Raw genomic sequence first — 25510 nt, 5'->3', positions numbered from 1 at the left:
TATTCCACAAGAACTAGATATAAGATATCGGAACTAACAACGAGGTATTCGAAGAAACCACTGTAACAATAGCGATTTGTGTCTAAGTATTCGGACGAGCAGCTTGTATTCCAAAAACACTAACAACGAATCATTCTGAAAGTCGGTCTTGTAGAACCGGACGACTTTGGAGAAGCAACTCTGAAGTTGCATCGAACATAATTCGCCACACGAATTTTGAAAGTTGCACCAACTATCAGTTCCTAAAACACACTAACAAAAAATATATCAACGAAAGAACTTATAAATGAAAACCCATAAGTTGATTTTTTCAACTAAACCTTACGTCTTGATTCATCGTTTTTTCCATTTGGGTCTTTCGCTTAAAGAGAAAATTACTTGTGTAGACCAAACAAACTTGATTTTAAATAAATTCTTACAGAAAAAAAGTTGAACTTTAATTGGGAAAGAGGTGTATTTTTTATTATCGGCCGAAACATCCATATCTTGATCGTTAAAAAAAAGAAATAAAGGACTACGTCTAAAATCGTAAATCATACTCGTTACACGTTCAAATACATATTGATTTATTTCCTCTCTTCTGAAAAGAAAATAGTAGGAAGTCATAGGGGATTTCAAATCAATCATGGCTCAACTGGATTTGCAGCAAGCATAAAACGAAGAAAGATTAAAGCAAGAACAGCATAACGCGAAGAAAGATTTAGTGATTAACAACAGAAAATTGTAGAAAAAATTCAAAAACTGTCGCTGAACAAAAAAAAAGCGATTCATTACTAGAAACTTTAACAAATATAAACGATGTAACGAAATGCGACACGGTGTTCTCACAAAATGCACTCCGGAGCGCACTTGGCAATTTTACTTACGTTTCAGATGAATTTCTTCGCTTTGTATTTTAGAAAGTATGGGAACTTGTATAACATTGGTTGTGTCCATTGTTCGAACTCTAAAAAGGTGTGTACTTCAGATACTGGGATCGACAGAACAAAACAAATTCAGTGGATTACATTTTAGCGCTATAAACGTGCAACTTTTCTTAAATCGTAAACTCTTAGCATAACTATTCAGTCCGAAAACATCGTTATTTCATAAAAGATGGAAATTCTTGAATTCAAACAAGAAAATTTGGACTCGTAGTCTCAAAACATTGCCATGGTTTGAAATTGCTGATGATTTCAATAGGATTCGTACAAGGGTTAATATCGACAAAAGATGCTGAAATTCAAGGAAGAGTTTTAACTTATTGAGGAAAAGAACAATACCTTACACTAAAAAAGTTGGCGGAGGATTGGTAACGAGAAATTAGCGTAAAAAAGAATTATCTAGCGTTATGTACGTAAGAAAGATACATAAAATTCAAAACTATGTTCTACAGGGAAAATAAAAAAGAAGTAACATTACACCTCCTGCACACAGAAAAGACAATTCAATGAAAATTAAACTAAGTCACTACAAAGTTCAAATAATCGGTACTAAGCCTTGCACTTGGGTAAAGATTGGTGATATCGCAAAATATTTTCTAGATATAGAGCAGAGAAGTAGTTCTAAAAGTTCTCTTTGTAAAGCAATAGACAGACAAACCAAAAGGATGATTAAAAATAGATGCAAATATGTGCTCCTGAAAATCTACCTATTTATCTATAAAAGTGAAATTGTTTGTGTGTGTCTGCGTGCGTAAATTTCCCTACCAAACTACTCTGTCAATTCCCATTCTACAAACGCAAAATTTGAGATTTAAATCTTTTTAATCGGTTTCTGGCCAGAAATTTGGCTGTCAAGGAATCAAAGTTCAACAATTTGACCTTTGAAACATCTAGATTTGTAGCATTTGCACACACACACATACACACACACACACACATATATATATTAAGGGATTAGAATAACAGTCTAAAGAGCAGAGTATATTTTAACGCATTAGTACATTCATTAATACAATCAAAATAAAATAAAAGAAAACCGTGCTCGTTGATATATAATAAGCTCGATAGGAATATATATCCTAGAGTTATTTTCACATTGAGTAAGATGATTTATAATTTATAATTACAATTAAAAATCGGGTTCACAAGGAAGAACAAACAAAATCAATAAATTGTACTATCGTTTCGGAACGATGTTTTTATTGAAATATACAATAAGTCTTGGACAATAATTTTATGATTTGTTTTTTTGAACAAAGCCTCCTCATCAGCAATAATATTGGCTAGGGTGTTTTTAAAGACACCAAAAATAAAACTAGCATTTATTAAGTTAGGCAGATGTATTGGGAAAAAAGAAACTTATATGTTGTTCTTTCGTCTTAAAACAAACATTGATATAAAGATGCTAATGACGAGTTTCAAGTTCAACTATGAGGTTCTTTCTTCCCAATACATCTGTCTTACTTAAAAAATGCTAGTTTTATTTTTGTGTGTCTTTAAAAACACACACATAATATTTTTTTGCCGATGAGAACACTTTGTTTCAATAAACCAAATTATAAAATTATTGTCTATCTCAACAAAAACGTCGTTTCCGAAAGGATCGTGCAATTTATTGATTTTGTTTGTTCTTCTTTGTGAAACCGATTTTAATTTCATAGAAAGGTAATCCACATTTCAGGCAGTGATTTATGCAAAATTCATCTCATAATACCGAAAGGCAAAAAAAAATCTAATCCTAAAAATAGTCTTTCTTTCTTATAGAAAAACATTACAGGTAACTATTTTACGTTACACCAACCAATGTTTTGCAAATAATAGGAGATTCAATTATCAGCAAATGATTTCCTCTTAAATATACGGGATTATAGTCATCTTGATACATAGCTCAGTGATAGAGTATTCGACACAGATCGAATGGTTTTCTTTTCAATTTTATTAAACTTTTTTCTTATTAATATTCTATTTACGATAAAGAGGTAACATTTACAATCGCAACAAATAATTTCGTACATATTTTAAACTAAAAATTAAAACGAATTAACATTAGCAGGGCACTCATTGTCAATCCCAAATATCAGTTACGTGATATTGTAAACAAACACAGACGTAATTTGATAAACGACATTATCATTATTTATTTAATTATTATATTTTTAGCGAATTATTTTACCGGGCAAATGAGCATAAATTAAAATATCATGTGAAGGTCCAGCTAGTACATCCAGCTAGTACATCTACTACATAATAAAATGGGGTTAAGATAGAACATCTACTATATAAGAAAATGTTTGGAGAAATTATCCTTTGGACTAAATTACAGTAGGTTTGCAATAATAGATAAAACATACAGATTTTATTATATCTAAACTATTATCCATCATCTTATGTAACTTTTCAACGCAATTACAGACACATTTATTCGCTACAATAAAATCCTATCTTACTTCCTACGAGAGACATTATAACTATCGCCATGATCTTTAGATGAAATAGTTTTCCCCTCTAACTTCAAAGTCCTCCCATCGCTCCCTGTCTAAACCGGATATATATTGTGGTTGGCACAGAACATGGCGAAATATGTACCATAGGCATTCTTTTCTTCGTGGTTTGACTCACTGGAAACATTTAACAGACGCAAATGCTGACAATACATAACGATGCATAGAATATTCTGGTTTAAGGTAAATTTAAATAAAATTTCGGTTTCCACACATGTGTATTTTTCAGATCATTTTACAGGTATATTGCCCTTTATTTGCTAATAACTTTGGATTGGTCTGAAAACTGCAACAAAAGTTGTTGGCCTACCAAGACTGATCTTCAGTATTGAGAAACTGTATGTTAATCTTCATTTGTAGAATTCATTTTTTTAGATACATTTACTAAAATTCGATCTGTAACACTCCAGTTTACTATTTATCGCAACATGCGCAGAGTGAATTATCGATTATGAAATATATTCGTTCCAGTTCTGAATGCCACAGTGTCTTCCAATTAAGTAAAACGATGACTATTATAAGACAAACATGTTACACATAAGATTGGGTGTATCAGAAAATGTGAGCTTGCAAAACTAGTAGAGTATAAAAAATAAAAACCGGAAAATTAGTTTCTTTCGCAATATACCTATTATTAGTATCGGAAATTAGTTTATATATATATATATATATATATATATATATATATATGTATGGACATATATATGTATATATATATATGTATATATATATGTATGCATATATATGTATATATATATATATATATATATATATATATATATATATATATATATATCCCAAAAGCCTCTGGCTTTGAAGGAGGGAAGACTAAAACTTCCTGCTAATGCGCAAATGATCTGAAATAACAGCAATGGGAAGACTTGATTCCAAGTATTTCTCATATGTTATATCTCCCATCTTTGGGAAATAGGGTACGATTATGAATATCTCCAGTATCAGATAATCCTTATACACTGTGAAATTTACTTTATCTATGAAAAGCAAAGAGGGGAGATATAACATATTAGAAATATTTGGAATCAAGTTTCCACATTGCTGTAATTTCAGATCATTTGAAACCATAGCAGCAGTTTTTAGTCTTCCCTCCATTGAGACCAGATGTTTTGGGGAAATATCAAATATTTTGTAATTCATATGCAAAACTAGGAAAACAAATTACTATGCTTGAAACATTTTATGGTTGTAATACAGTGCAAAAATAGATGATGGATACTTAATGTGCGACCTTTAGGTAACATCTAACATTTTATTTTTTACATTTTACCCCAAACAAGGCACAGTGCCACTTTTATGTAGGTGGCTACTATCAGTGACATAAGTTGCAGGGATACTATGTAGGGAGTTGAGCAGCAAGTAAAATGTTTTTGACTTGTGATGGGGGGTATGAAATGAATGCATTCGCCAATCATTTTTATAACCAACGGCTGTGCTAAACAACCAATCAAAACGTCGCAAAATTATTATAAAAATCGTCAAATTTTGGATTCAATCAGTTCGCCATTAACCACGCGCGTGGCTACTGGCAACGCTCGGTCTCTGCCGGCCAAGACTAAAGTTCAGACTGCAGTCCACGCTCTAAGAGTCCGAGTTCTTTTTTTTACGCTTGACTTCGCAAGGACCAGCCCCTTCTTGGGGATTTGGACCAGCAAAGTTTTGCTTTTCATTGTTTTTATTCTGATTGTTTTTGTTATTGCCCTCAGGCAAATTACTAACTGTATTGGCTTTCGTTTTTATTCCAGGTAGTCCGGGGTCCAGCTAGTGCTTAAGCAGCCGGCAGGACCAAGGGAAACCGACATGCCTTTTTAGGCGAAGGTCCCCTTGGCTTCCAAATCGGCGGGCATCTAGTTGGGCCTTGGGCCATCAAAATAGATGGAGCAGGCCGCTGCTCCTGCCACCTTGGGGGACGCCCCAGGTGTAGGTGCCGAGAAGGGTATCGTGTCGAGAAGGGTTTCGGGGGTCGCCACCCCCAGTTCGGAAGGGTCGAGTGCCGGTGCGGTTCCGGGGGTCGCCACCCCCAACTCAGAAGGGTCGTTTTCGGTTGCGTCGCGGTCGGTTTCCACCCCAATAGCGTCTGGCAGGGTTGCAGGCGCCGTGCAGGGAACCCCCAGTGCAGGTGCGCCCGGTTGGGTTTCGGGCGCTGGGATGACCTCCCAGGAGGACATCCCTAGATCAGTAAATTCAGGATGGCCTTGGACGGGAACAGTAACGTCCAGGGAGGAGGAGGTGGAGGCCTGGGGAAAGTTTGTTGAAGAGACTCCAAGCGGGCCGTGGAAGGTGAAAAATAAAAGGAGACGAGCCAAGCAATGGTCACGGTCCGAGAGAAGCAGCCCGAGGGATAGATCGGTGGAAGGGATGAGGAAGGCGAGATCCATGGAGGTGTTCAGGTTAGAGGGGTGCTCCCCGGGGACGGGGGGATACACTAGCGTGGAGCCGGTGGAAAAGGAGGAATGGCCAGCTCTCGTATTGTCAGATTCACCCATCCCAGCAGGCCAGCGAACACCGCAGGCAAAGACGGTGGCAGAAGCAGTAGCAGCGTCGGCAGGAGTCCAGTTCACGGGTGAACAGCTGAGCTGGGGACCAAAGGAGAGGAATGCAAAGTCCCCAGCTTACTACAAACAGCTGTTTGAAACGAAATATAAAGAGCTCGTGGACGGGAATAACATCAAAGTGGTCCCAGAAACATTGGAAGGAATAAGGGAGCGCTCCGTCTCCCTACTAACGTTGGACGCCAAAGGAAAGGGACTTAAAGGCGTCCCGAAAGATAGAATGATAGAACTCCTGGGCGAAGTCAAGATCCCGGCCCAATACGCCGTCAGAAGAGTTAATGCCATGTGGGAGGTCCTCTTGCCGACAAAAGAAGAGGCGCAGAAACTGGCAAGAGGGGATCTCACATGGCGAGACATCCGCATCAGACCAGAATATTTGTCTAAAAGGAGAACATCGGTGACAATTTCAGGAGTCCCCTGTTTCTTAGAAGAAGACCAGCTGGGGGCCATCATGTCCCAGTACGGGGAAGTCGAGGAAGTGGAAGCTGTGAAAGGCCCCCGTAATATTAGAACAGGGGAATATAAATTTCTGATGCGGCTGTCAAGGAAGGAGTTCCATGAAATTTCCGCCCAGTTGACATGCGAGGGTTGGTCCACGGTGGTCATCGTAGAGGGCAGAGGACCACAATGTTGGCAATGCCAAAAACCAGGGCACGTGGCCAGATTCTACCCTCAAAAGAAAACAGCAGAGACCAGTAAACAAGGACCAGCTCAGAGCCAGACTATAGAGCCCCCGATGGAGGTAGATACCACTACAAAATGGAGTACGGTGGTATCAAAGAAGGGGAGAAAAACAGAACCGGCTCCACGAGCAGAAGCAAGACCAGTAGTAACGGCTACAAAGAGAAAGATTAGCAGCAGGTCATCCGGATCAGAGAGCGACGGAGGGGATGACAAACAGCAGGAAAAAAGAGAAAAAAAAGACCAGCCTACTGAATCTCCAAAAAACCAACCCCCCCAAGAGGATTTTCAGCCAACCCCTCCCCTATTCACCACACCAACAAGTGAAACGGAGCATTCGGAGGCTCCAGCGGAAACGTCCAAACCAGTTTAAACACCCGAACCAGTTGAAATGAGTGCAGAAAAAGAAGCCCCGGGAAAGAAAGTAGAAAAGTCGGCAGCAACAAGAGCGGAAAAAAACAGAAAGTTCCCTTTCTGGCCCGGGGAAAGAGTTTGTGAAGCCGACTTAAGCAACACGGTCAGTGACCTCAACGGAAGGCAGATGAGGTACCTTAAAGAACTAGAAAGCCTCTCAAAGGTCGATAAAAAGGAGGTCACTGACCCAAGAAACTTTCCGGACGCTCCGTCATTTATTATATTCGTCCGGGTGAATAGGGGAGGTAGAGCGAAAGCGCTCTGGAGAATGGTGGAGGAGGCAAAAACAGCATTTAAAGGCCTCAAACTAGTAGACGGGGAGCACCCATCACTAAGTAAGATAAATACCCAATGCGAGGGGAGGGTCCCTCTTTATGTTCACCCCTCCCTCTATAGGGCACTGAAAATGACGTTCCCCTTGGACGTGGGGGGCCTGGCTCGAGACGGACGGCTTACGTCCGACATGCTCACGGGCAGTCTTGGTCAGGCCTTCGACGTCCTCACTCCCGAGGACTTTAGACCCTTAGTTAAAGAATATTTCTAGTTAGGGAAACATGGCCTTGAACCTAGCTAGTTTTAATGCGAGGGGCATGAGATCTCGAAGCAAGGCTGCTCGCGTGCTGAGGGATCTCGTGGCCCTTGAGGTAGACGTAGCTGCCCTACAAGAAACCCACTTTGTTGGGGATGGGGACTGCGATGTGCTGGTAGACGATTTTCATGTTTACTCAGCATATGGCAGCCTCCATAGCCGGGGGGTTTCTGTACTAGTGAGTCGCACTCTGGCTGCGACGGTTACGCTTGTTCACGCGGACGCTCATGGGAGGCTGGTCGTGGTCGATGTTGCCGTTAAAAGCGGCGCGTTCCGGATCGTGGCAGTTTATGCGCCTAATATCCAAAGCGAGAGGGTTTCCTTTTTTCGGCGGGTGGAGGTGTTTCTCTCTTCGGGTCCGGAGCGGGTAGTGCTAATGGGGGACTGGAATGCTATCCTGGACCCCAAGATAGATAAGGTCGGGGGGGGGCTAGTGGGTTGGAAAGGTGTGACAACACCCTGTCTGGCTTTATGGCCTCGTGCGATCTAGTCGACAGGTTCCGTCTGGATCACCCAGGGAGGGAGATGTGGACGTGGCAATCTAGTTCGGCCGCCGGTCCGAGTACTTACTTGGACCGGATGTTAATTAGAAGGGGCGATGTAGATTTCCTATCTTGTCCCACGTTCCACTGGCTAGGCCATTCGGACCACAAACTTGTGTTGGCCCGTTTGAAATTAGGTAATAGGCCTAGGTTGGCGGGCTACTGGAAGATGAACGTCTCCTTGTTGGAGTCGAACGACTTTCGGGAGCAGCTGACAACACTAATTCAGAGGGAGTTAGTGGGGGCGGTTACCGGGAGTAGCTGGTGGGTTAAACTTAAGGCCACCATTAGGCACTTTTGTGTCCAATACAGCCAACGCCTCGCGCTAGATAGGGCTCGGACCAAAAGGCACCTAGAGGATAGACTGACCCGGGCGGTGGCAGGGGGGGATTCCCTAGATCTAGCTCTAGTTAAGGGGGACCTCAATCGCTTGGCTAGCGAGCGATATGAAGGTCAAGTAGTTAGGGCTCGGTTAAATAGAGTCTCCAACGAAGCCGTGAATGTTGACGCTGTTGAGCGTAAGGCTGCTCTAAGACGTGGCTCGGATGGGTACATTCGGGAGGTTAAAAACCTGGAAGGGCGTTCTCTCGTGTCGGCACGGGAGATCTGCAATGGGTTTCGGCAACATTTGGAGGAACGCTTCACCCAACTACACAGACTCTTCGGCCAGGAGTTTGGCGGCTATTTAGCTGGCTCGCCTCGCCTTACTACGGCCCGAGCGGCTAGCTGCGAGGGGATGGTTACGGAGCGTGAGGTTATTACTGCGTTGAAGCAGGTTGGCCACAACAAATCTCCGGGGCTTGATGGTTTGCCCTACGAATTGTTCTTGAGGCTGTCGCCCATGTTTGTGCCCCTTCTGACGGGCGTGTTTAACCACTAGTTTGCCCAGAATTCGATCCCGAGGCAGGTAACCAAAGGAGTGGTTACGCTTCTGAAGAAGGGGGACCAACATGGAGGGGGGAATCTAGACGATTATAGGCCCATTACTCTGCTTAATGCAGATTTCAAGATTTTGGCCCGCGTTCTTGCGAACCGACTGCAGGTTGTTATCGGTGACTTGGTCGAACCGGATCAGAACTACGCTGTGAAGGGTCGATCAATTCAGAACAATCTGCACTTAATTCGTACGATCATAGAGGGGTTAGAAGACGACGCTGAAGCCGCACTGATCAATTTAGATCAGTCCAAGGCATTCGACAGGGTGGACCATGGGTTCCTGGGGGCTGTTGTGGAAACCGCCGGCTTTGGTCCGGACTTCCGCAAGTGGATCTCCGCCCTGTATCGTGATCCCGCGGTAATGGTGCAGGTAAATGGTAGGTTGTCGGAGCCCTTTGGGGTCTCCCGGTCGGTGCGGCATGGTTGCCCGCTGTCGCCTCTGCTGTATGTCCTGGCGTTGGAGCCCTTCTCTTCGCAAATTAAGGGACGAGGCGGCGAGACCAGTCCTGCCCGGCATAGCTCTACCTGGCGGCAAATTTGCCAGGGTGTCCGCGTACGCCGATGAGGTCACCGTGTTCGCTGCGCGCCGTAGCGATATTAGAGCGGTGATAGAGGCGATCGCTGAGTATGAAGTTGTTACAGGGGCCGTGATCAATCGCAGCAAGTCCGTTGGCCTGCGGTTAAGCGCCTGGACTGGGGTAAACTCGCTTCCAGGTGCGTTCGGCTGGACTGATGGCCCAGTAAAAATCCTCGGTGTGTGGTTCGGGCCGGACCTCCAGTTGGACAAGAATTGGTCGGAAGTACAGACTAAGGTCGAGTCGTCGGTTGGGACTTGGATTCGGAGGAAATTGTCCTTAAAGGGTCGCGTGGAGGCATGTGCTACGTACGTGTTTCCTTTGATCCTTTACCGTTTATCTGTTCTTCCCCTGCCTGCGGACCGCTGTAAGGCTTTAGAGCGCCTCCTTTTCAAACTGCTCTGGAAGGGAGGAAAGCCGTTTGTCCGTAGACAGGTCTGTACGCAGAAGCTTAGCGAGGGAGGCTTGGGGATGCCTGATCTGCAAAGCCATAAACATGCAGAAAGATTGGCGTTCCTGAGTCGGACACTGATGGAGGAAACGCAATGGGTACCAGTCGTGGAACAGGCTTTTCCACGGCTCATATCCGCCCCTGCCGCTGAAGGTCGCAAAAGACCGGCGGGGGAACGGTGTTTCCTGACCGAATGCCGAGCCGCCCTTAGGGCATTGCCGAGGTTCAGGGACCTTGCACGGCCTAGGTGGAGGCTATATGAGGAATTAGTGGAGGGGACTGCAAAAGACCCGCTGGTGGAGCGGCTACATCTGTCGAGGGGGGAAGTTCTCTCGCTTTGGAATTGGGCGCCTGCCAGTAGCTATATCAATAATTCTGAATTTTCAATAACGTTGAGGCTAGTCCGGGACGCGCTGCCACTCTTTGGCAGACTAGCCAGGGATTGTAGGGATAGCGAATATTATTAGCCCCGTGCCCACGCTGCAATGATGAAGAGGAGGAGGAAACGAGAGAACACGCGTTCTTTCTTTGCAGCGGGGTGCGGAGTCTCTGGGAGTATGTCGAAGGGGTAACGGCTCGCATCGACCCCGAGCGGTCGGTGCCACTTGATTTAGCGTAGGTAGTCTACAATGTGGACCCGCCGTTTGACAGGGAGAAACGGTTGGTGTTTCTAGCGATCCTAGCGGTAGCTCGGTTAGTGACGTGGTATACACGTCTAGGCATTGTCTATGAGGGGCGATCTTTTTCCGATCAGGATCTGGTAGTTTATTTTAAGCATCAACTTAAAATAAAAATCAGATGTGATTGGAAGAGATTGTCTCGCATAGACTTTGATAGGAGATGGGTGCACAACACTAGTTTGTGCATCTGACGAGGAGCTAGGTTCGAGTTCGTGTTTCCACCCTAGTGGTATTGTTCCTAAGGTGCTGAGGTTTGGTTTTCTCGGAACCCAGCCCCTTATGTAAAGTAATATAAGGTTAACCTTATACGATGGGTAGGAGTAGGCTAGGTAGGTGTGTAACCACCAAGAGTGGATAGCTTATGCTTTATTAGGGCCTAGACTAGGGCAGTATGCATGTTGATCCTGTTCCCGTAGTCTTATATTTTTGTTAGATTGGCACTAAGAGAGCTTCCAAAGATGCCCAGTCCACTTGTTTTATTTTGTCCCCGGCCTATTTTTGCCCATTACGCACTTTATCTTGGAAGACGCCATCCACCCCGGTTTACCCCAACCCCAAGTTATTTTTCACACATACCCTTAGGTCCTCCACTCCCCTCTAGGGAACGACCTGCTTGCTTTCACCTCTTCCCCCCGGGGGAGAGGAGCGGAAGACAGTGGGCGTTTCACACGACAGACCAGCTGTAAGGTAGGGGGGTCCCTTACTAACCTGCCCCCATAGGCATTTTGTTTATTTGCTTTCTTTTTCTTTATTTTTGGTGTTTTCTAGTTTTCCCCCCTCCCCATCATCTCACCCCCATTATTTTTAGGAAAAAAAAAATACTTTTTTTTGTACATAAATAAGTTTTGTTTTGTTCTTGTACATATTTGTTTTTAAAATTTTTCAGCATGAATGTCGCCCGCCATCCGTGTAAGCTGGGGAGCTTTTATTTTAAGTAGGACCTGGTAAGAATGTTAGGCGGTTATGCAAATAGTGCGTGATAGAAACTCTAGTGTAGGTTTTACTTAATAAAGCACTTGCTATCAAACGCAAGTCTAGCCTAGGACTAGTAAAGACCCCTATTTTTCCCCACTTCCCCCTACTGGCCCTGGTGCCTAAGTTGTTGCGGACCCCAAATAAGGCCTTGGCAGTAGATGATGCCAAGGTCGGGGCCGTAACGACTAAATACAAGTTCGCCATTTGCTACGTAACGGACCGCATTTAATTACTCGCTACCATCTTGGTTACTGATCTGAACTACGCCGCCATCTTGGTTACTGATGTGAACTACGCCGCCATCTTTGTTCAACATAATATCTCAGAACTTAAGAGGCTACCTACGCGACGGACCGCATTTGATTCTTAGTCGCCATTTTGGTTACTGATCTGAACTACGCCGCCGTCTGTCTTCAACACAATGTCTCAAAACTTAACAAGTTATGCACCCAGCCACCGTCTTTTCTTTGACGGATCGGAATCTAAATTCGAATTGTGGCGGGTAAAATGTCTGCGATATCTAAGGATTCGAAAACTACCTAAAGAACTACAACAGAGAATCCAAACGACCCCGAATTTATCGAAAAAAACGCGACTGTTTTTGCAAAACTGATTCAATGTTTAGACGATAGAAATCTGTCTCTGATTATAAGAGGCGCACTGGATGATGGGAGGAAAGCATTGAACATATTACGAGAACATTATTTATCAAAAGGGAAACCGAAAATAATATCCCTATATACAGAATTAACCTCTTTGAAACGTAATGAGGATGAAACGATCACCGACTACGTCATAAGGGCAGAAATAACCGCCAACGCCTTAAAACTCTCAGGTGAAATAATAATCGATAGCTTGTTGATATAAATGGCCCTCAAGGGAATTCCAGCCGATTTTAAACCATTTACAACTGCTATAATTCAGAAAGACAAACCCATAAATTTCAGAGAATTTAAAGTGGCATTGCGCGGTTACGAAGAGACTAATCGTTTGCTCGTGGACAATAATAATTCCAGCAATATTATGAAGTTCAAAAATGCTTCTCGAAAGCAGACACCACCAAATTACGCACCTCACCGCAACGTATTCTCCAAAAGTAATTTTCCCAAGAATAAGAATAAAATTATCTGCTATAATTGTGGACGACCCAAACACAAAAGTTTCCAATGTCGATATAAACGCTCTAAAATGGACTCCGTAAAAAACGTTGAGAACTTTGAGGAACAACATACATTTCTATTCACATGTAACTTTGACAATACCACAAACGGTAAAAACCTCCTTGTAGACTGTAGTGCTACAGCGCACGTTATCACCAAGGAATCTGATTTTATTAATTTTGATTCAAAGTCATTTTGTCGAACTTGCCGACGGTAGTCAAATAAATGATATAGTCTTGAAAAGAGGCGATGCTAAAATATACCTAAAAATAATAAAGGCGAAATCTGTAACTGTATTCTAAAGAATGCTCTGTTCATACCTACATTTAAGCAATACATTTTCCGTGCAGGCTGCAATTAAACAAGGCACGAATATACAATTTGGCCAAAATACATAAAAATTGACATACCCCAATGGAACTGTATTTGACATTAAAGAAAATGGCCGACTATATTATTTAAAAAGTATGGTTCCCTCAAAAACTGCCTGTCACGACTTGGACACCTGGCATAAAATTCTAGGACACTTCAATACAGCTGATATTAAAAAATTACCAAATCTAGTCGAACGCATGAAAATAATACCTTCAGACGATTTCCCAAATTGTGATGTGTGTGCACAGGGGAAAATGACAAAAGATATAAGCCGACCGCCAGACAAAAAAGCTACGAAAATTCTCTCACTTGTGCATTGTGACTTAGCAGGTCCGATCAGCCCGATGGGGAGAAACAATCTAAGGTACGTTTTGAACTTTATTGATGATTTTTCCGATGTAATTATGGTGTATTTTCTAAAAAACAAATCCGACACTATTCTCGCCACTAAGAAATATTTAGCTGATGTTGCCTCGTACGGTTCAGTAAAATGTATTCGCTCAGACAATGGGACTGAATTTACTAGTAAGGACTTTGAACTTCTACTAATTAACCACCGTATTAAACACGAGAAATCTGCGCCATACCCCCCTTTCCAAAATGTCACAGCTGAAAGGGCATGGTAAACCCTTTTTGAGATGACAAGATGCCTACTTATCGAATCGAAATCAACGCATAGTTTATGGACATACGCTTTAATGTCAGCAGCATATATCAGAAATAGATCGTTCAATAAGAGGCTAGGAAAAACGCCGTATGGAGCGTTTTGCGGTGTAAAACCTAAAATGAATAGAATGCATCTATTTGGTTCTGATTGTTTTGCATTTATAGAAAACACTAATAAACTAAATACTAAAAGCGAAAATGGTACTTTCGTAGGTTACGATAAATATAGTCCGGCATATTTTATCTACTTTGCAGCTCAAAATGCCATAAAAAGGGTTCGATGTGTAAAATTCAATGATAAATTTAAAAAATGCGAATCAGTGAATGAAAAACGTGAAAATATTAATAACGACGACAATTACAGTACTTCCGACGAAAAAAGTAACCAGACACGTCGATACCCAATAAGGGAGCGAAAAAGGGCAGACTTCTTACAAATTGAAAAGATTCAAGATTACGCCGTGGATTACTGTTATTCGTTGAACAGTGCACCGAAAAGTTATATTGAGGCGATTAATTCACAAAACCACCAATAATGGGAACAAGCTATGGTATCCGAATTGAAAGCTTTATCTGAAAATAACACATACGAAATAGTGGCAAAACCAACAGATAAAAATATAATTTCTTCACGCTGGGCTTTTTCCAAAAAAATCGCAGCTTCTGGCAGTGAAACTTTTAAAGCAAGATTTGTAGCGAAAGGTTTCTCAAAAATTCCTGGAGTGGAACATTGTGCAACATTGTCACCAACGACAAATTTAACGACAATTAGAATTTTATTACAACTTGCCACGCAATACAATTTTAAAATACATCAAATGGATGTAAAAAATGCTTATTTAAATGTTCCGATTGACTGTGAAATCTACATTTACCCTCCAGAGGAATTTAAAATGAAAAATAAAAATTGGGTTGGAAATTAAATAAATCGTTATATGGACTAAAACTAAGTGCATACAATTGTAATTTAACACTCCATAATTATTTGATAGAACAGGAATTCAAACAATGTCTCGTAGACGCGTGCATGTATACCAAAAATGTAGGTAATAAATTGTTGATTTTGGGTTTTGGGTTGACGATATATTACGCGCCTCAAACTGTGACAACACATTAAGAGATGTTAAAAATGAATTAAATAAACAATTTAAAATGGCCGATCTTGGACGACTGTCATGGTTCCTCGGTATAAAATTTACCTGTTAAAATGAAATTATAACTATGAACCAATCACGATACATTGAAAAAATTCTACTCAAGTTCGGAATGCAAGATTGTTAGCCTCGTTCAACTCCCGTCGAAATGGACATAAATAAAAATATAGGGACCGAAAAAAAATCATAGATAACCGAATATACAGGGAATGGTAGGAAGCCTCATCTACTTGATGACCGCAACAAGGCCTGACATATGTTACACTGTAACAAAGCTAGCTCAAAACTTATCGAAACCGACAATTAAAGACCTTAATCGTGCAAAACAAATCGTTCGTTACCTAAAAGGAACAAGGAACAATCTTTAAGATTTAAAAAGTCCACATATCCTCTAAATTTAGAAGGCTTCCCGGATTAGATTGGGCTAACTCTGAGGATAGAAAGAGTATAGCGGGATATTGTTTTAGACTGTCAAATCTATGATCTTGGAAAACTAAAAAGCAACAAATTGTTGCACTTTCTACTTGTGAAGTAGAATATGTGGCTCTTACTCATTCCGCGCAGGAGGCAATTTTTCTGAACACCCTTCTAAAATATATTTTAAAACCAGATCTAAGTAAAAAAACCCTATAGTAATTCATTGTGATAATCAGAGCAGTACCTTATTAGCAAATAATTCTATGATTCATCAAAGGTCGAAGCATATTGATATCAGATATCATTTTATAAGGGATGAAATAAGAAAAAAACTATTACTCTAACATATGTGACGTCTGAGAATAATATAGCCGATATTTTCACTAAACCTATAAAAAGAATAAAATTAAGACATTTTATAACCGAACTTTTTGGAATCTAATTATGAATTTTCCGAAACCCAAAAGGAGAAGCATGAACAGTTAAAATCACAAAAAAAAATGTAAATTGTCCCGAGCACGACGTCAAACTGCGACCATTTCTACCTTACTAACCAAATTAACCAATTAATACCTAACATAATGTTTCCAGTTTTTGTTACAAAAAAAAGCCACTTGTTAAAACCCTTTTGCAAGCCTCCTATTTTGTCAAATAGTTATTTTTGTATCTTTTTTTGCAAATATTTGTTAAAACAAAACAAACATGTATATGTGTGAGTTTTTGTGCATATGTTCATAGGTATTTGAAAAGTATTCTATTTGTATGTTTATATATATTTAAAAAGTGTTTATTTTTATATGTATCCAAACAAAATTTGCTTCTTTTGCACACATTATACCAATATATTAATTCTTTTTAACCGATGAGAACAAAGACAAATTCCCATAAAACCAGAGGAAAAAGAAAAAAAAATTATTTTATTGGTTTATTTTTCTTTGTTCATTTATTTTTATTTATTCATTTTTCTTTCCTTTTCTCAAGTGAAACCAAAAGTGAATCCCAAAGGATTTCTCCATAATATCAAAAAAGGGTGTGTGTAAAATTTTTTTGATTGTGATGGGGGTATATATTTAAATACTGCCCACATCAGCATTATGTGGTACAAGGCCGGAAAATGGGAACCCCGCAGGCTCCCCTAAAGGAGGGGCACTCCTGCAATTTTACAAATTGCCTAAGTAACTCCGTCGGCATTCCCCGGTCGGGGCGCCTCAGACAGCAAGCAATAAACTTGCCCCACCGGAAAGCCCGGTGGCAAGGCCTGGAAGGGTGGACCTCCTAGGTATTACCCAGGCGGCGTACCTCAGTCCAACAGGTGCTGGGCCGGTTCCCGGCCCCTCACCTGTTGGGCTGAGTGTCAATTGGTAAAAAGAACCTATGTTTTCAGACCAATAAAATATGCACAAATTTGCCCACATTTGTATATATATATATATATATATATATATATATATATATATATATATATATATATATATATATATATGTATATATAGTGTTCTGTCAAGCCAGCTGTAGTTCTGCTGCTTTAGGATGAATTTTTCTATAGTTTTTTTTTATACTTGGTTGTCTCCCATGTGGCCTTGCCTGACCTCTAATATATATATATATATATCTATATATATATATATATATATATATATATATACATTATATATATACATATATATATATGTATATATATAATGTATATATATATATATATATTCAGTATCGTCCAAAACTAAGGGGCGACATTCTAAAGCCTAATATTTGTTAGAAATAACAACTTTGAAAAGCTGTAATATTGACAACTGGTAGTCGTTATCATCCATAATAACATACTAAAATTGGAATCATTTGCAAGGGATGGAAAAAGAATTATAACAATTATCTCTTTATTTTACAATAGGAACGTCCAAAAGTAAGAGCAAAAATTGAGAAAAATCAATGTAAACAGTATGCTATATTCAATTTTTTTCATTTTCTCTAAAGAATAAGTCTTAGCTAGTCATTTCTAAACGTTGCATCAGTCAGCACCATGGCGAAACGCCAAAATCTTGATTACTCTGTGAGACAAACAGTATGTAATTTGGGCATATGAAAATGTGAAGGTGATTTAGGCCTCACTGAAATAAACCACGCATACCGTGCTTCAATTGTAAGCATAGGCCAATATATCAAATGTTCTTCTGATCCCAAAATAAAAATGGTGACTGAACATCACACCAAATGTCTGTCTCAGCAGACGTCAACTACAAAGCTTGGTGAAAATTTCAGTAGTAACACACTGGATAACACAATAGAAGATATATGACAACCCAGCAACCCTAATCGCCCGAAAGAAGAGAGAGGAGTATACAAAAAGGGAACTGAAGACAAGAATAGAAGGATAGCAAAACATATCAGAGCAGCCACGTTCATGGAAGAAGTGAACCAGAACAATATTGACAACGAGGCAATGGCTTAAAAGTGACAAATTTCCATTTGATCAAGAACAATTAATTATAGTTGCACAAGACCAAGGCTTACTCACAAATGGATTTAAGAAAACGGCTGGTCTACAAAAAACAGACCAATGCAGATTCTGTCACTCAGCTGTTGAAAGCCCAAGCCACCTAATGTCTGGATGCAAGATCCTTCTAGCCGATGGTCATTACACTGCTCGCCACAACAAAGTATGTAGATACTTACATTGGAAGATCTGTGGAGAGATGCAACTAGATAGGTCGTCTAACATCTGGGAACATGAACCACCACCGATAGCATCAAACGGAAAAGTGACAGTGTTCTTCGACAAAGACATACAGGCGGGCAGATACATAAAAGACAAGGCCATCAAACCAGATATAGTAATATGGAACAAGCCCGAAAGAACTTCAGTCATTATCGACGTTACAGTTCCAAACGACTTTGGCCTTAATAGAGCAGAACGAGAAAAGATAACAAAATATCAGGACCTAAAAAATGATCTAAAAACAACATGGTCTCTGAAAGAAATAAGCATCATACCAGTTGTTACGGGAGCAACTGGACTAATAAAAAAGAACCTTCAGAAATACTTAGAAGAAATCCCTGGAAAACCAAGCTGCAAGGAAATACAGATAGCAGCCATAAAGGGAACAGTGTCTATTTTTAAAAGATCCCTCGGATATAAATTTAAACTATAATAGAATCAAGTGATAGCCCTAGGAAGGAGCCCCTTGATCTCCTCAAACTAACAAAAGTAAAACAAAAAAAATATTGAAGAGATTTCAGAGAAAGTGAAACGTTCCAAGAGTGTTGTAGGCAAGGTTGTTAAATCCTACAATGATACTAGCAAAATAGTTAGTGCTTTTAAAATTGGCAGACCCTGCAAAACATTCGGCAAGAGAAGATCGAATAATGCAGTGTATTTTATTAAAGGACCGTTTTATGTCTTGTACAGAAATTAAAAGGGTTATGAATTGTACTTCATGTATTAATGTGTCAAGACAGACTGTTTCTAGATGACTGCAAGAAATGAGGCTGTTTAATCGAACCCCAGGAAAGAAATCACTTGTTAGTTCGAAGAATAAGAAAAGATTACAGTTTGCAAAACAGGTATGTAATTTGGGCATATGAAAATTGGGCAAAAGTATTTTCAGTAATGAAAGTAAGTTTAATTTATTTGGAAATGATGGAAAAAAAAACAATGTAAAGAAACGTATTGGTGAAAGATTAAGTGCAAAGTGTACTAGGAAGAATGTCAAGTTTGGGGGCGGATGCCTCATGATATTTGAAATGTTTTCTTGCCAAGGTACAACGCCTCTTGTCCGGTTACAAACTCGTGTAAACGCACAGATCTATAAGAACATTGTTCAGGATCATATTGTGCCAATGATACAGAATTCAGGTTTCTATAGGGCCACATTATGCAGGATAATGCTTCATGTCACAAGGCAAAAGTTGTAATGAGTTACCTTAGCGAGCAAGATTTCGAAATTATGGATTGGCCACCGCAAAGTCCTGACTTAAATCCAATAGAAAATCTTTGGAAGACCTTACGAGTAAAAGTTATGGAAAGAAATCCACTAACACGGGTGATTTGTGGGTGAAGCTTCAAGAAGAATGGTCTAAAATTTGTATCGAAGATTGTCAAGAACTGATTCATACTTGTAGTCGAAGATGTGCAGCTGTGATTGAGAGCAAGAGCTCATTTACTAAATATTGATTGTACATGTATTTTTATTGTTTTTTGACTGTTTACATTGTCTCAATTTTGTACCTAACTGTGCACGTTCCTTTTTTGAAAATATATAAATAATCGTTATAATTCTTTTCCTATCTTTTGGAAATTCAAATTTTAGTATATTATTATGGTGATAACAACTACCAGTTGTCAAAATTTCAACTTTTCACAGTTGTTATTTCTAACATATATTAGTGTTTAAAATTTTGTCTTTAAGTTTTGGAGGCTACTGTATATGTACACACTGTACACACTGTACACACACACACACACACACACACACACACACACACACACACACACACACATATATATATATATATATATATATATATATATATATATTCTCTCTAGCTACGGTTCAAATAAAACTACTACATATGCTTATATTCGCAATTGTTGCTAATGGATTATTCGAATCTTTTACTATTCTATTACTATATATTACATTTTAATGTTGATAAAAACACACGCACCTAAACAGAGAAGAAAACGGATGGCGTAGAGTGTGTGATAAAATACCGAGAAATAATAAATAAAATAAATGAGAGAAAGAGATAGGGTTAAGAGCAAAGTAAGAGTGAAAAAAGAGACGGAGAATTATCTATAAAAGAGGCGAGATTACTTGGGTGACTTACAAAGAGAAGGGAAAGAATTGAAAATAAGAAAATGCTAGATAACGCGAAAAATTGCGAATGAGAAATAAAGGAATCAGAAAATGAGAACATGAAATTAAACCGCATATAGAGATACGGGAAGAGAGATTGGCGAAAACTTATGCTGTTAGAGTATGCATGTATAATATGCAAGTTTAGATTGCAATGATTTTACGTGAAACGATATGAGTGAATCAAATCTGACCTCCTTCCGTTATTCCTCATTCTCCGTTTGTTCTGACCCTATAAAACCCCGGATGTAAGACGCAGCAACAGTGACTGGTTGCTATAGAGACATTGATATTTAATACCAAGTGAGTGACAATATATTGGCGATGAGAGTTTGAAGGTCAGGACCAAATTTTAGGAGGGGGTCATATGTTAAGCGGAGAAGTAATTATTAAACCCTTACGTACCATTATCAGATTCATAGCATATCCGACTCCAAGAGGGCTGAGAAAAATGTATTGCTTCCTCCCATTCCGGTGAAGGATTACTCAAGTGATGTTCGAGTGTTGGTATTTCGTACCTCCTCGTTGTCTTCCATTCTTTTCTTTCTTTGAAACCTGTTCTGAGATTTTTATCTGATTTTCCTAGAGATGTTTATTGCTCAGTTAGTGGGACGCCAAGTAAGGTCGACAGTTCAAGCCTCCCTATCAGATTCTACAAGCATTGCAAATTATAAAAAGTAAATCAATCCCGTAGCACAAGTGACCTTTATAGAGATTGAACTCATGATCCTTCCGTTTCGTATTTTCTTCGCGATGTTTGAGCGGGGGTTAGATAGGGTTGATTGAAAACTAGCGCCATATCTCTGAACCGGTAAAACTTTGGAGGTCGATGCCACCTTGTACAACCCTAACTAGAGCGATGGCCCGATTTTCCTCACGACTGCGGTTTTACTAGCAAATATATGTGGCTTTCGACTACACAGTTTACACGATGTTTTGAAAAATAATGGACTAACATGGCGATTATGTTTTACATATGTAAAAAAAATACGTTTCTGTACACATAGTAAATGCTCCCGTTACGTTATTGATTTCTCAAACACCTTTTATAATAATTTTCTTAAAATGTAATTTATTGTAGAGTTTATTTTATGTTATCCTCTTAAGTATTTTATTTTAGCGTTATGAAATTACTTTTTACCATTTCTTGTAATTTTGTTATTTCCGTTTCGATAACGGAAGAAAAATGGCGGGAGACACACAAGGATTTGTTCACCGCCACTAAAACAATAATTAAATATTTTTCGCTGATGATATCTATTTCGTTCTTCAATAGCAACGTAGGTGTCTTTGTGTGATGGGCTTTTTAAAAATACTTTGCTTCGGAAGATTGGCGGGATTCAGTATCAGTATCCGCAGTCACACGCTGTTTTTAGCCTGTTTTGTATAGTGCTTTCCATCAGACCTGGTCGTGACATAAGGGCTCCCTGTATTGTGTAATTACCTTCGCTCATTATGTTTGTTAATGGGCGTCGTAGGAGGCTCGGGTTGTCCCATTTATGAGCGAACAAATCTCCCTGTCTGATTTTGAAGTACGGCATGTCCCGCCAGTCGTGTAGTAGGTACATGTCTACGTCACAGGATTTGTTTCTGTCTGGTATCTTTTTGCTTACAGGTAATTTGTTTAGCATACGAATCGGTATTCCGTAATTGTATATGTAATGCGGTAGTTCAGCCATGGTTCCTACGGTTGATTGAATATCTCTGAAGGTATTGTAAGGTACGTCTGTTAAACCTTCCAGGTTGCTGTAACCTATGAACTGGCCTTTGTCTATGTATGCTTGGAACCATGGTTGCGGGTTTGGTACGAAGACTTCCGCGTTATTCTTCGTTAGCCATTCTCCTCAGATGACGTCGTTGATTTCGGAGCCTATACTTTTTACTCTGTATGCCATTGCTGTGTTCATGATTGCCTCACATTGGTTTTGTTTTATCCATGTTGTCATCTGATTCATTCTATTCTTTTCTGTGGAGTAAATAAAAAGAAATAGAAAAACATTTTAAATGAAAGACAAAACAAACTAAATACAAAGTATCTTCCTAAAGGATGTCTATTTAATTCAATGCTTCCTACTAATTTATAAAGACTTTATAATTTTTCATGCGTCAGATCTATATACCTATAAAATTGAGGTCTTTTTCATGCCCCGACATCGACATATAAAGATTACTTTTCTATTTAAAAATTAATAAAACGAACTATTTAATATACTCAGTCATGGATATGCGAGCGACTACATGAAGATTAACTAATTAGCATATACCAAAAACAAGCGTTAAATAATTACTTGTTCATTGTGTATGTTTTCTTCTAAGTTGATTGGTCCATTGCACTATTACACTGAATTGTATTTATGCATAGATTTTACATTCTGCATAATTGCGTAGAATTTTAGATAAAAACTTTCTAGTACATGGAAATAATTATGCATATCTATCTATCTACCTATCTATCTATCTATCTCATTCTTTCCATCTCTCTCTCTTCCCACCTCTCTCACTCACTCTCTCCTTCTCTCTCTCTCTCTTTCTTTCTCTCTCTTTTTCTTTCTCTCTCTTTTTCTTTCTCTCTCTCTCTCTCTATATATATATATATTATATATATATGTATATATAAATAAGTGACTTCGTCGGTATGATTGCTAAAATTCTCTACCAAACTCCTCTCTGAATATTTGGTCTACAAAGTTGAAATTTGATATATGAAGTATTTGGATGTATACGTACTTTGTGCTTTTAACCGGCAAAAATTACTAATGTGTCAAATTTCAAACAAAACAGTTGACCTTAGCAGATAAGTTAACGATATTATTACTCTTGCTTTCACATGCTCACAATTAATTACTTATCGCTTCAAGTCGCTTAATTTGTACCATTACATATCCATCTGTCGATAACTCAAACGGTGACGATGGTGGAAAGACTGGAGCGCTAAACGTGTGGTTTCGATTCTAGCGGATGGTCTCTAAATCATTTTTTTATATTACTTTTGTAATCCTTACTGTCTATTGGATAATAATCACTACAGAATTGGTTCTATAATAATTGATAGATAAGAAATCTGCATGAATCAAAATATAATATTAATGCGTATTTTACGATCAGGCAACACCAGGCGATCTGCTAGTATACAAATATTAAATTGACTTTCCCAGTGTGTGTGTGTGTGCTAAAATCTCTACCAAACTTCTCTCTGAATAATTCGTCTAAAGTTTTGAAATTTGACATAGCGCACTGTATCACGCTTTCGATTTAGTTTTTAGTCGGCAAAATTATTTAAAACAAAACAGTTGCCTAAACAGGAGTAATCAACTAAATCTTTTGCATGCATGAATCAACATTCATGGCTTAATCACGCAATGTTTTTTACCATTTCTATGGGTATGGGCTAGCTAATTATATGTTTTGGTTTCAGTTCTAGCCGAAGGCACATAAAATCTTTTTGTCTTGTTTCTAAATCACTACTATATAATGGGTATAATATAATAATTGATAGTGAATTGACTTTATAATACATACATACGAAGTCTGCATAAAACATATATTTATATATGTGTGTGTATTAAAACAATTCTAATCTATTTAAATAAAACACTGTTTTTCAAAGTGCTAAACAATAATAACTGGACGCCAAGCGTTGTTCGGTCGTATAATACGCTTAAATATAATATTTTGATTTATGCAAGTTGCGTATGCATTATTATAGAGTCAATCTTCTATTGAAAATTATATACGACGAGCAATAAGTTGCCAGGTAGATTGATTCGCAACATATATATATATATATATATATATATATATATATACATATATATATGCATACATATATATATATATATATATATATAAGTAAAATATAATAATCATAATAATAATAATGTCGTTCATCAAATTCCGTCTGCGTTTGTTCACAATATCACATCAGTGGATATTTAGGCTTAACAATGTAAAAAATAGCCTTTCTCTTCTTATAAATGGAAAAGAAGAATTTTAGAGGAGTTTATTTTACGTTACATCAGCTAAGGTTACACCGATTCCCTTGTAAAAATTATTTTTTTATCTATAAGAGAAGAAAGACCATTTTTAAGATCGGATTTTTTCAATTTTCGATACTTATCGAATGAATTTCTGTACAAAACATATCAAAAAACAAAGACAGAAATATAAATTACCTATGTGTGAAATTTGCAGCCGTTTCGGAACCTATGAGAAAACACTTCACACAAAAATAAAATGATTTTTGTGTAATAATGTATATATATATATATATATACGTACATATATATATAGATACACACACACACACACACACATATATATACATTTTTTATTTTTAGATTTTATATTTTTTATTATATATATACATATATATATACACACACACACACACACACACATATATATATATATATATTTATATATATATATATATATATATATATATATATATATATATATATATATAAAGCTTTCTAGGGGACACGACGATATAATTTTTTTTTTCAACTCTTGCAGGGAAATGTCGCTCGCATATTCATTACTAATATATTAAAGAGTTCGGTTTAATGATGTTTAAATATAAAAATTAGACATTTGATATTAATGTAAGTGCGACAAACATCTCAACATTGAATGGGTATATATATATATATATATATATATATATATATATATATATATATATATACATATATATTCTATCTATGCCCATTTATACCCAAAATAGGAGTAAATATCATCCGATTGTCGAGGTAGTGGAACCCCTCGAAGCTAGGCCTACACATGCAATAATACGACATAATGATGGCCGGGAAGATTCAGTAACGCTGAGACATCTAGCTCGCTTTCCACGCTCTGATAGACCTCAAAATCCTGCTAAAAGTATTCATCTCGACATTGCAAATGCAGACCCGACTCAGTTGATGGAAACAAGTCGTCTTAGTACCACGCCAAATACAGAAAATTACTATAATAGTCATAACCCTGAGAACCAACCTTCCTAGAGGACCACCGGGAACTACCTCTACGCCGATCTTACAGAATTCGCAGAC

The sequence above is a fragment of the Euprymna scolopes genome, chromosome 32 (genome assembly GCF_053919585.1).
Source record: "Euprymna scolopes isolate OS-2025 chromosome 32, ASM5391958v1, whole genome shotgun sequence".
Taxonomy (NCBI): Eukaryota; Metazoa; Mollusca; class Cephalopoda; order Sepiida; family Sepiolidae; genus Euprymna; species Euprymna scolopes.
Note: the sequence above shows the minus strand (reverse complement) of the source record.